At 41.6% G+C, this 13,122-nt stretch overlaps 1 protein-coding gene across 1 annotated transcript in view; it reads right to left on the bottom strand.

The window, feature by feature from the left end:
• LOC113068563 (antigen WC1.1-like) overlaps nt 1-13,122 on the bottom strand; it is a 79,342-nt gene that overhangs the window by 51,292 nt on the left and 14,928 nt on the right. The window lies entirely within an intron of this gene.

The following is a 13,122-nucleotide window of genomic DNA, read 5'->3' on the forward strand; positions in this document are numbered from 1 at the left end:
ATATATATATATATATATATATATATATATATATATATATATATATATGTGTGTGTGTGTGTGTGTGTGTGTGTGTGTGTGTGTGTGTATAATACAGTATGTTATGATAAAAAGCAGTTCTGAGTGACTCACCTGTTACACATTTAAAGTTGTCTAATAATTATGACATCATTATAATGCTCTGGTGAGTCCACTACACATACATGAAGATAGATACAAAAACAATTTATCATATCAGTACCGAGTAGGGCTGGGCGATGTATTGAATATCAAACAAATTGTCTGCTTTTTTTTTGTATTATCATTGGTATTAACAAGGCCAAAAAAAAAATGGATACAAAAAAATTAGAATTTGAGATTGGACATATCAATAACAATATCGCCTGAACTTTGTTCAGATTTGTTGAAACGAGGCAGTGGATGAGATTACGGAGTCAAATTCTTTGTTTGACTCCTCCACATCATCATAAAACAACTTTACTCATGTCAAATGCTGCAATTCTATAACATTTTTTAAATCTAAATGATTTTTTTTAAATTATAATAGAAATATTGAAATATAAATAAAGATGTTAATATAATGAGAACAAAGTGTTATAGTAACTTACTCAACAGGTTTCTCATATCTTCACTGACATTCATGTCTCATGACACACACTGACATCATCATACTCCTCCTGAACTGTCTCTGATCAAGAATGACATCAAAACATCTCATATCAGTTTATAAAACAATTTATCAAATTTGAAGGATCCCTTTTCCCTTCAAATATCTAATACTCATCTAAACATGAAAAATGTAGTTCTGTGCATCTCACCTGTTACCCCTTGAGAGATTCGTCTATTAATTATGACATCATAATTTGCTGCTCTGTCCACGATACATGCAAATATGAGTCAAAAATCAACAGAAGGCAAAATAAAATTTAAGACTGTAATGTCAAATATTATCTATAAGAATCTTGATTTTAGAATTAAAAAAAGAAAAAACGTAAAAAAAAGTAAAACACCTTTTTCAATATCAGAGTTCAGTCCACTCATCAGCATCTTCATACCCAGAATGCAGTTCTTCAGAGACGAGACTCCCTGTTAAAGAAGAGCAGAGCATAAACATGTTAATCATTACAAACAAACTGAATCCTCATTTCCTTAATTATTATGTAGAAAACACAGTATGAATATTAATTATTCACATTTAAAAGCATTATAGACAGAAATCCCTTTTTTGTTAGGCCTATTAACAAACACACAAGTATCCTCACATGAACCCATTCCTCACTGCCTTCCAGAAATGCACACACACACACACACCTGCACCTACACTTAAAAATATATGAATACATCCTTATGACAATCTAAAAATACTCCCAGGAAGAGATACTCACTAACACACACACACACACACACACACACACACACATAAACATGCACCTGCAGCTCTGTGGTTTTCTGACAGGAATTCTGTGGTTTGAAGCAGGAGGTTTAACAGGACTAATAATAGATGAACATCAACTGTCTGACAGACTCTTATTAATGCTATTAAATGATATTGATGGATCATGTCTCACCCCTCTGAGTGAAATGATTGTGTCTGTGCTGTGCTGAATCATAAACAGTGTTGTGCAAGTTACTTCCAAACTGTAATACGTAATAGATTACTTGTTACTGTCATTTAAAAGTAATTCCTTACATTACAATATTACTGTTTCAGAATTGTAATGCGTTACATTACTCCTGTATTACTTTTGAGTTACTTTCACCAAAATAACTACAGAAGCAGACCTGCCAAATTTGAAAGTTTTTTTGAGTACCATCAACGTGGTGGGAGGGGTTGGGGAGTTTGTTTGGAGTAAACAGTTTACGTTTTACAGATTACGGTTTACCATTTAAATATCATCCTACCTGAGCATATGATTTTTACCAATCCATATTCGTTGCATATACTATTGTCCCCAGGGTAAAATCATATATTTGATCTCTTTAAACTCTAAATAAGAAAGGTGCATAAATACAATTCAGATCAAGTTGTGTTAAACCTAAAATATCACCAAAATATCTGATTAATCCAAGTCTAATGCATGCTGCAAGCATAAAATGCATCTAAAACATGCATCTTTTAATGTAATTTAAATTTTTAATACACAATACCTCTGGAAACATCCATAGTAATATTACTTAATATACATGGATATTTAAAGTTCTAAAATAATATACACTGAAAAAACTAAATTTTCAGCTCCAATTATTTATTTTTTGGGTAAGAACCCACAAACTGTACAGTCAGTTATTATTTCAAATTAAACACCATCAGTGTGATACAAGACCTCTCCACTCCTCATCATACAGGAGTTTAATAATTGCATATTTTGTGGGAAACAATGAATACATCTTTGATAAAACATGCACACTAGTGTACTGTTTACCTGAGCATGACTGCTACTTTCTCCTTGTGTATGCAGTCATGTTTTCTCCAGCCTGGAGAAGAGCAGCTCCACAGGGACGTCTCATTCCCCTCACACTCCACCTCATCCAGCCAGGGGCGGACTGGGACCAAAAAGTGGCCCTGGACTTTCTGGCCCACAGCAGCCCACCACATCATAACACATCTGCCCGTTTTGATGTCATTTAATATTTAAGTAAACAGGGATTTTAACCAATAGGGCAACTGATCCTCCATTGAAACAACAACAACAAAACCCTGCGCGCAGCAACTGTTCATTTAGCGACTCCCAGTGAGTGATACATGCTCATCACGACACAAACATTCTCCTAAGACTCACACTTTGCATTCACTTAACAGATCCATTCGAATCATGCATGAAATATAAGTTTATAAAGTCAAACGATAGCTTTATGTGCTTTACCGATGAACTTGAAGTCTTTATTCAGTCAAGATGTTCAATAATAGATCATCTTTGGCTCGGTAATACAAGTTCATGATCCGATTTGTGAACAGATTATTCTTTTGAGTCATTTTTTTTAAATAATAATTTCTTTTATTGAACGAAACCAGTGTGGAAACCAATGGTCCACAAACTGGATAGATCTGAGGTGCAGGGCTCGTAAAATCGCTTGCCCGACGTCTCAGGTCTATTGTGTTTTTCAGTCGGCTCCAAAATATACTAAATCTTGCTGATTCAAGCATTTTAAACAATTTGCGCACATTCGGAGCTTGCGCGCACACGTTCAAAGCATGCGCTGAGTGCAGCATTTCAGACAATAAGTGTACACAGAATTAATTAATCTTTAGCGTATCGTAACTTCTGAATGAACACATACACACAAAATTATCTCAAAATAATTGTCTCTGCAAGTATTCTCGTAAACACTTTCGGTTATGTTTTAAGTGAACGTATTGAGAATGAGAAGTTGTCGTCATAGCACAAAGCCCCTCCCTCAAAATCACTGTCTCCGCCATGTTGGCAGGATACGGGTGGTGAAACAGGATTGTTTACATGTGTTGTTAACTCGGTATTAGAGGAGGTTCTCGCAATTCTGCACTATTTTACCATCCCTGGAAGTTACTGCTGTGTTAAAAACTGCAGATATGGAAAACATAGGAACAATGGAATACAGTTTTTTTCGCAAAACAGCGGGATTTGGAGAAGCTCTCAAGCATCCAAAATATCGACCCACAAGAGCTCCCTGCAGCAGCACAGAGACCTGGACCATTTACCTCATGCACACATATTGACATTGGGAATTATATTGTTTTTGTTTTAAGTTACTACACAATGCAGGAGTTTAAAAGCCACAAGTCTTTGGAAAGTTATGAGGCTTTCTGCTGTGGCTGGGTCCATCTACAGCAGGTGATGAAAACAGTGTTGTACTGGCCAAAGTAAGTTTATTCACATGCGTTTTAGTGTATTGTAATTGCATTGCATTTAGAATGCACTTTTTGACCAAAATGACAAAGTAATTAACTGCGACTGTTTCGTAAACACTAGATTGTAACGAGATGTTCAATGTATACAAACGTTTCCAACATGTTTTGATGTAGGCTAAAGCTGTGTATGTTTAGATATGATTTGATTTTAGCCCAGTGACACATACTGTACCAGGTTTTTGTGTTCGGGGCTGCAAAGTGGACAAACCAGTGCTGGGTTGGCTAGGGTAATTAAATGTGTGATTGCAAGATGTAAATGTCCTGGATATATTAAAGCCATTATAAGCGTGAATGCAAGGTGACTTACATCGTAAACAATATAATTCCCAATGTCCATATGTGTGCACAGAGGTAAATTGTTCAGGTCTCTGTGCCGCTGCAGGGAGCTCGTATGGGTATATATTTTGGATGCCTGAGAGCTTCTCCAAACACTGTTTTTTTTGCGCTTGGTGTGAGCTTGTTCCTGTAAAGTCCCCTTTCTTTCGCCTTATGTTTTTGCATTGCTTTACTTTCTTCCTTTTCTTTCTCGTATTCGTAGATCCGTCTCGATCTGTTCCGCCGACAAAATAAATGTGCAAAAATGAAAGCGCTCTGAAATGTTTAGTCGCGCCTCTGTGAAGTTCTGAAGGCATTGCCCCTGGCAACCGATAGCGTATCCTGCCACCATGGCCGATCGGCTCAGACCCCTCCCAAATCAACCCAAATCGGCATGTGACTCCTCACTCTCAATAGAGTGGCCTGCTGCTCAGAGAAATTCTCTGTACCGGATAAATCTGTCTCTCTCTCTGTAAATTAGATGACGTGAAAGGGGGCGTGTTTCAAGATAGGCAGTGTAGTGAACCAAACTAAACAGAGAGGGAGGGCAAAACACTCACATGCAAACGAAACATGCTCCTTGTCGGCCGCGAGATGTAATATTATGATTTCCGTCATTTATATATATTTGTGTACCAGGTGGGCAGGCCCACATTGGCCAGAGGCCCACTGGGAAAAGTCCCGGTGCTCCAGATGGCCAGTCTGCCCCTGCATCCAGCCATATGTGTCCAGAACCAGGACCAAACCAGGCTGGTACCAGCTGGTTACTGAGGGCCACTCCACACTGCAGCTGTCTGCACACCACATGGGCATCTTGTTGAAGGCTGTCGTGCACTTCCATGTGACACCTTTTTAAAGGAGAAAAATAAAAGTAAAAAACAATGTAAGGTAAAAAGTTGTGAATTCCTAAGAGTCCTTTTATTGTTCCTTATATCTCACCTTATTTAACGATAGGCTACCTCTGGCAAATCATTGGCTGTAATCGTTGAATAAACATATAACACAAGAAACAATTTATTACATTTTGTGAACAAACGAACAATTATATTCTAAGCTTGCTTAACTTTGTGTGAACCCTATACCATCACGCCTGACGTACCTGAGCTAGTAGAGAGAACCTGGGAGCCAGGAGCCCTCCTCACATCCAGGCTGTAAAACCTGACAAAAGTGCTTGGTGAGGACCATCCCGCCAGCCAATGGGACATGCGTTGCTTTGTAACAGCACAGCCTTTATTTTTATGTCCAAAACAGATGAACAGCTGGTCGGACTCACGCCATGGGACTGTGCGATCAACATAGACCCTCAGCGATCTCAAAGGACAAAGGCTTAGATCTCCTAGCCCTGCCTCTGTAATGGAGAAAGCTTCCAAGACCACCTGCTGGAAGTGAAAAAGATTCAAAGCGAACTTAGGGACATAATCAGGCCTTGGTTGCAGCAAAACTTTCACAAATCCTGGTGCAAAATCAATGCATGAAGGTGAAACAGAAAAAGCTTGTAAATCCCCAACTCTCTTGAGGGAAGAAAAAGCTAAAAGGAGGACTGTCTTTAGAGTCAGGATTTTTTCAGACAAAGTTTCCAAGGGCTCAAACGGATGTTCTGATAATCCTTCCAATACAATAACTAGATCCCACGATGGAACTTGCGCAGGACGGAAAGGCCTCAGCCATCGCAAACCCTGCATAAAGCGAGAGACCAGAGGATGACGGCCCACTGAAACGCCATCTATATATGCATGGTTAGCTGATATGGCTGCCACCTACATTTTAAGAGTGGCTGTTAAGAGTGGCTGCTGTTATTCCTTTTGAAAAACAGTCTTGAGGAAACTCCATTATTGAAGCGACAGGGCAGTAAACTGGGTCCATATTATGAATTCTACACCAAGTAGTTAACAGTTTCCACTTGAAGGCATATGAACGTCTCGTAGAAACTGCTCTAGAATTAATTATAGTCTCGGTGGTCTCAACTGAGAGACCGGGACATATTAGCTTCCATAGATCTGGCCTTGGGTGCCAAATCATTCCCCGTGCTTGTGACAGCAAAATCTGTCTGAGAGGAATTTCCCATGTAGAGCTCGCTAACAAATTTGTTCAGTTCCACAAACCACGGCTGAGTGGGCCACCACGGAGCCACCAACATCAGTTATTCCACTCTGTCGGGCCATATTCTGGATAGCACCGCTGGAATTAGCCGAATCAGAGGAAAAGCATACAAACTGGTCCTGGGCCATACATGTGCCAGAGCCTCCAGTCCCAGGGGCGATGGGGGATATAGGGAGAACCATGGGGGCAATGCATACTCATGCTCGAAAGTCCACTTCCGCTTCTCCAAACGCTCGGCGTATATGGTTCACTGTTTGGGGGTGCAAACTCCATTCCCCTTAATCCAGGCGATATTTTCTTGAAAAGCAATATATAGCATTGTGAAAGCAGTCTCTTTAATACAGCTTGGTTTATATACATGTTGACATGTTTGACACACCCAACAAACAAATAAAATGAAGTGAAGTGACATTCAGCCAAGTATGGTGACCCATACTCAGAATTTGTGCTCTGCATTTAACCCATCCGAAATGCACACACACAGAGCAGTGAACACACACACACACACTGTGAGCACACACCCGGAGCAGTGGGCAGCCATTTATGCTGCGGCGCCCGGGGAGCAGTTGGGGGTTCGATGCCTTGCTCAAGGGCACCTAAGTCGTGGTATTGAAGGTGGAGAGAGAACTGTACATGCACCCCACAATTCCGTCCGGCCCGAGACTAGAACTCACAACCCTTCGATTGGGAGTCCAACCCTCTAACCATTAGGCCACGACTTCCTTCAAAGGGATTAGTGAAAGATAAACCGTTCGATACGGAACGATACAAGACAGCAAAACCAAACTGCGTGCAACAATGTAAAAGAAAAAGCAGGACATGAAAGCATGCAGCCGATAACACAAGCTGTGTGCAAGAACACCACAAAAAGAAAAGCGCGGATGTCCCGACACGCAACTGAAACTCAAGACTTGAGTGCCAAGATCTGAACACCAAGCTCCAGGACACGCAGGCGAGAGAGCACGGCTGGAGCAGTCTCAAAGCCGCACACTCGCATGAAAATTATATAATTGGAGTGTCAGGGCTATGTCACAAAATGTTGTAACCTCGTTTTTTCTGAGAGACGGGAACGAGACATGGCATTAACACCTTGGGGACTTCCCTTGTTAACCTACCTTGCACAATGCCAGTGAAGTTGCAATTCTCACTGGCCAATGCCAGCCAAGACGGCGAATGGGGGCGGGGCCTTATTGGCAGCATAAACTCCGAATCTTCAGACTGAACCAGCAGACCTGAGCAGTGTACAGCCATGTCTCGCCATGTCACGTTCCCATCTCTCAGGGAACTGAGTTTACGACCGTAACCGGAGACGTTCCTTCTCAAGAACGGTCTCTCGACATGGAGTTTATGCCTTGGGGACTGTATAGAACAATGCTGTGGAAACAGCAAGGTAAAAAGGCTCAGCCTTGGCGAGACCCAAAAAATGAATCCCCAACCAATCAGATACGACCCTGTGACATGCCTCGAGGGGATTGGATGTAGACTCCCATATGGGTTTCCGATCAGATTACTTATTCATGTCCGACGACAGGTCTCTTATTGAGAGAGAGATGCAGCACTGTCGCCTTACAAAGATAAGAAATTACATTTTGGTGAACACATACAAGCATGTATTAAAAGAGTGCAACAAGCATGTGAGTGACAATGTCGGGCACAATATAACATGCATAGAGAATGGCTGCATCGAGGTGCCAGTCTGAACCTGACGATGATCCTGCCCCCAATTTTCCTACAGGACCTAGTCGAAACTACCAGCGCAGTTGAGCGGCTAGTGGTTGCAGGTAGAACCGCAGGTCGTACTCACAGATAGGACCTGTGAGGCTAATGACTGCATGTCCAAATTGTAGAATCTGGTGAAGGTATTCTGTGAAGACCATCCAGTCGCCATACAAATATCTTTGATAGAAATTCCCTTAGTCCACGCCCACGAGGAGATGACAGCCCTCGTCGAATGGGCTCGGACACCAATAGGACATTCCATACCACGGCTAGAATATGCGAAGGAAATAGCGTCGACCACCTAATATGACAGCCACTGTTTTGAGACAGGCTGCCCTTTGGCGCTGCCTCCGAAGCATACAAATAGCTGCTCGGATTGCTGAAACTGAGTCGTAAGGCCCTCATCAGACACAAAACCTGAGTCTGGGTTACATCCAATGAAGTCTCCGAATCTGGAGTGAAAGCAGAAAGAGCCACCACTTGCACTCTGAACGGTGTCGAGAGCGATTTAGGCATGTAGCCAAATTTTGGCTTGAGTGTGACATTACAATCACCTGGTCCAAACTGCATGTAGTCCGGATGCTTGCAAATCACCTACATGCTTGACCAAAGCAAAGGCGAGGAGCAGTACAATTTTAAGCAAGAACTCTTTCAAGCCGACAGTCTGAAGTGGGGGGAGGGCTAGCACTCCCAGCACCAGAGCCAGTTCCCAGGATGGCACTCTCTCGTGCCTCTCAAAAATCTGATCACTAGATCATGTTTTCCCACTGATTGCCCGTCAATAGCAGCATGAAAGGCTGATATAGCTGCAACGTAAACCTTAAGTGTGGAGGGCATACTGCCGCAATCCATTCGTTGTTGCAGAAAATCCAGAATCTAGCCATCCGTCTGAGACAGGAGATCTCGTCTCAGCGGGATCGGCCTTGGGGGAGCCAATAATATTTCCAGCAGATCGGAAAACCAAGGCCTGTTCGGCCAGTACGGAGCGACTAATAACACTGTCGCCTTCTCCTCTCTGATTTTGTGACAAAATCTTCAGCAGAGGGAATGCATACAGATGGGCATTTGGCCACGGCATTGTGAGTGCGTCCTCACCTGGGGAGAATGTGACAGAGAAAAGAACAGAGGGCAATCAGTGTTCTCCTCTGTCACGAACAAGTCTACCTCCGCTTTCCTGAACCCTTCCCAGATAAGCCTCACTGTCCCAGGGTTCAGTCTCCATTCTCTGTGAGGAATCCCTTCCCTCGAAAGCATATCTGCACCGCAGTTCAGGCATCCTGGAACATGCCCTGCTCGAATCGAGAGCAGATTGTGATCGGCCAACAGCAAAAGGAGACATTTTTGCATGTCTGTAAAAGGCTTTTTTTTTTGCTTAAATCTAGTATGCGCTCCTGGCTCAGACATGCTCTCATTGAGATCAAGTCCAACTGCACCCCAGATACATGATCCTCTGGCTGGAGCATAACACACTTTTTTGTTTGTTCACACAGAGACCCACTCATAACTCTTCAGGTGACGTAACAGAGCACATTTGTGGCTGTTGAGCACATCCTCTGAATGGACCAAGACCAGCCAATCCTCTAAATAATTCAGTATGCACATTCTGCTGGCTCTCAGAGGGGAAAGTGCTGCGTCCACACATTCTGTAAATGTACATGATGCCAGTGCTAGCCCGTACGGCTTCACGGTGAACTGATACACTATGCCTTCGAACGCAAATCTCAGAAAGCATTACAAAGGGTGATCTGGATATGAAAATATGTGTCTTTCAGGTTCACTGAAACAAACTAATCTCCAGGTCGAATCTGTGTGAGCATCCGCTTTAGCGTTGTCATTTTGAAAGCGCATTTGTAAAACACATGGTTGATAGGTCACAAATCTACTATTGGACGGAGACCAGCATCTTTCTTCGTAAACTACAAAAAACTTCTATTGCATGTTTCACAAGGAGATTGAGAATTTCTTGCCTCAGAACTGGCTCGTTGTGTGCCGGAACTGTCGACATTGAACAGGGTGGTCTGTGTCGAAACTGAAGCGTGTAGCCATTCTCTATGACGTTCCACAACCAAACCAAAATGCCCGGAATGTACCGCCATGCGCTCGCAAAAAGACACAGAGGGCGAGCACTTCACCCTCTGAATTTTGAACAACACTGCTGCGTACTGGGGTCATATTCAGAAAGCTCACGGGACGAGTAGGAGTGCTGTATGTTAGAGAGGATCTTGCCTTGCTGATCAACGGGGTGCTCGAGCCTTCTGCTGAATGTTCGAGCAACATGAACATGTGTGTGTGCAAGATGTCGAGAGCAAGCCATGGCTGCGGGGGTCCGACACCTGTCACCAGGGCGTGAGCATTGCCAGATACATGGGGAAGCTGCGAGGCCAATTCTATTGACGATTTCACGGCTGCTTGTAAAGCCGTTATCGCTGGAGGAGGAGAAAAGTGCTCTTTTTGTGAGGGTGTCACAGATTTTAATTTTGCATTTTGAACATACACAACACATTCTCATAGTCACCTGCAACTGCAAAGGGGACTTCGTAAGGACATCACGGACTCTCCTCACCCAGGACGGCTGCCTTTCTTGAATCTGCGACGCCTTTCCTTTGGTGTCCTCTGCCATGGAGTTTTGGCATGAACAGATGGCTCCGGGTCTGGCACTGATGGCTGGAAGTGTCTCATCACCTTAGAGCATTTCCGTGCCTCTGAGAAATGCTCTGCGATAGCCTCCACTGCCTGTCCAAATAGGCCAGATTGAGATACAGGAGCACTGAGCAGCGCCCTCCTGTCCGCGTCCTTCAGCTAGGTGAGTGTCAGCCACAGGTGCCAGTGGAGCACGACCATGTAGCCCATGCTCCGTCCGATTGCCTGGGCCGTCTTCTTTGTGGCTTTAAGTTCGAAATCTGTTGCTGCACGTAGATCCTTAACCTGTTAACAAGCAACCAAATGCGGGCGCCCTGAACTCCCCTTGTTAGACATAGTCTCAGAAAAATGGTTGCAGGAATCTAATTTTTCATGTTATCTTCTTCAGATTTGAAATAGAAACTCATGAGACATGTGACTTTTCTAGATTGCTCCAGGACTGGTTTCATGTATTTTTATATCAAATTAAAAAACAATACAGGGTGGCAAATTATTTTTATATGAAAGGGTTTAGTTTTTTTCTCAGGAGAGATGAGAAAGAAAAAGAAACTGGCCGAAAGAGAAGTGCGTCTGCCAGAGAGACAAAAAGTTTTGTTCTTAATTTATAGTCTATGCTGCTTTGTACTAGTTTCAGTTTTAATAGTATGTGGCAATACTGCAGTAGTTTTGGCAATACAAATGTAAAAATATAGTGCAGTAATAAGAAACTGTCCCGAGACTTCATGTAGGCCTAACTATTTTTAGTTTCATTATTGAGCAATTCAAGCATTAAGGACATTACATACACAGTCAAAACCTGAAATATAAATTCTCACAGGATGTATTCATTACCAAGAACCATCTCTTTATGTTTTTCTAAATCCCAAGTAGAGTCCAGACATCAGAACATTATCTGTCTATTTAAGTGTTTTATATGATATTTTGGATTTTGGAAATTCACAGGTGTCCACAGTGGTAGAAAGCACGTTCTGGTTGGCCGCCTACTGTATAACGCAACACTTCTAAAGCCTGGTAAATAAAATGCCCAGAAGACATACTTAATGTATCCAAAATAAATGCAAATATGTTTTTTTTCTGTTTAATTACTGATGGTCATTTGGGCTTATATTTAGGATGTCTTTGATTGTCACTATAGATGTGCTTTATCGTGTAACATCATACTGAAATACACAAAAAAATGTGTCATAAATGTTTTTATTAATATTAACAAGGCCAAAAAAAACAATACAAAAACATCTCACAAATGCAAAATCATATAAAAACCTGAGATTTGACAAATCAATAATGTGTCACTCAAACTTTGTTCAGATTTGTTGAATGGCTTCTTTGTTGGACTCTTCCTCATCATCATAATCTGTTATTGAAAACAAAAGCTTAAACCATGTCAAACTGTATAATTAGCATAATATTTTAAAAGTAAAAAAAATTGGAAAATATTAAAAATATTTAAATATTCTAAATAAAGATGTTTATATAATGAGAACTAAAGGGTTATAGTAACTTACCCAACAAGTTTCTCACATCTTCACTGACACTCATGACATCACACTTCTCCTGAACTCTCTCTGATCAAGAATGACATAAAAACATCTCATATCAGTTTATAAAGCATTTTATCTCATTTTAAGGATCCCTTTTCACTTTAAGTGACTCGATTACACAGAAGGCATGTCTAATACTGATTTAAATATGCAAAGATTAAATAAGATAACATTTAGTTCTGTGCATCTCACCTGTTACCTCTTGACAGCTCTGTCTATTTATGACAACATCATCAGAAACCTCTGGTGCATTCACTACACATAAAAATAGTCCAAATTAAATAAGCCAAAAAAAAAAAAAAAAACACTGTAACGATAAAAACTCCCTAATCATCGGGAAGGAGGAGGCGGGAACCAGCGCAATCAAAACATAATTTTAATATTCAAAAATAAACAAAACAGCGCGTCAGCCCCTAACGGCGACTGAGGCGCACAAATAAAAAGCCAACATAAAATAACGTCCCAGGCCTGGTCCTCTCTCGTCCTTCATGGTCGTCACTCCAGTTTTATATCCTTCCATCTCCTACGTGGGACTCAATACTGTCGGTGGGGCGCAGGTGTAGCTCATCTCCAATCACTACACCTGGCCTCACTCCTCGTTCCCACGCCTCTCGGCCCCGCCCCACTCGCCACAAACACATTAACACTAATTTAAAATGTTTTCAAGATCTTTATTATATTTATGAACTGATTAAAACACCGTTTTTGATATCAGAGTTCTGTCCGCTCATTATGAAATCATCATAGCTCTCAGGTGTGTTTTCTACAAATTCACAGATTCATCACAGAAACACATTAATTACATTCAACACAAATGTGAAATATTAAGTTAAATATACTGTAATATTTTGATTTAAAAGTATATTATATGCTGTTGTAGAGTAAGAGAGTGACACCTGTCTCACGATCTGGTTTCAGTCC

Source organism: Carassius auratus, chromosome 4, assembly GCF_003368295.1.
Source record: "Carassius auratus strain Wakin chromosome 4, ASM336829v1, whole genome shotgun sequence".
Taxonomy (NCBI): Eukaryota; Metazoa; Chordata; class Actinopteri; order Cypriniformes; family Cyprinidae; genus Carassius; species Carassius auratus.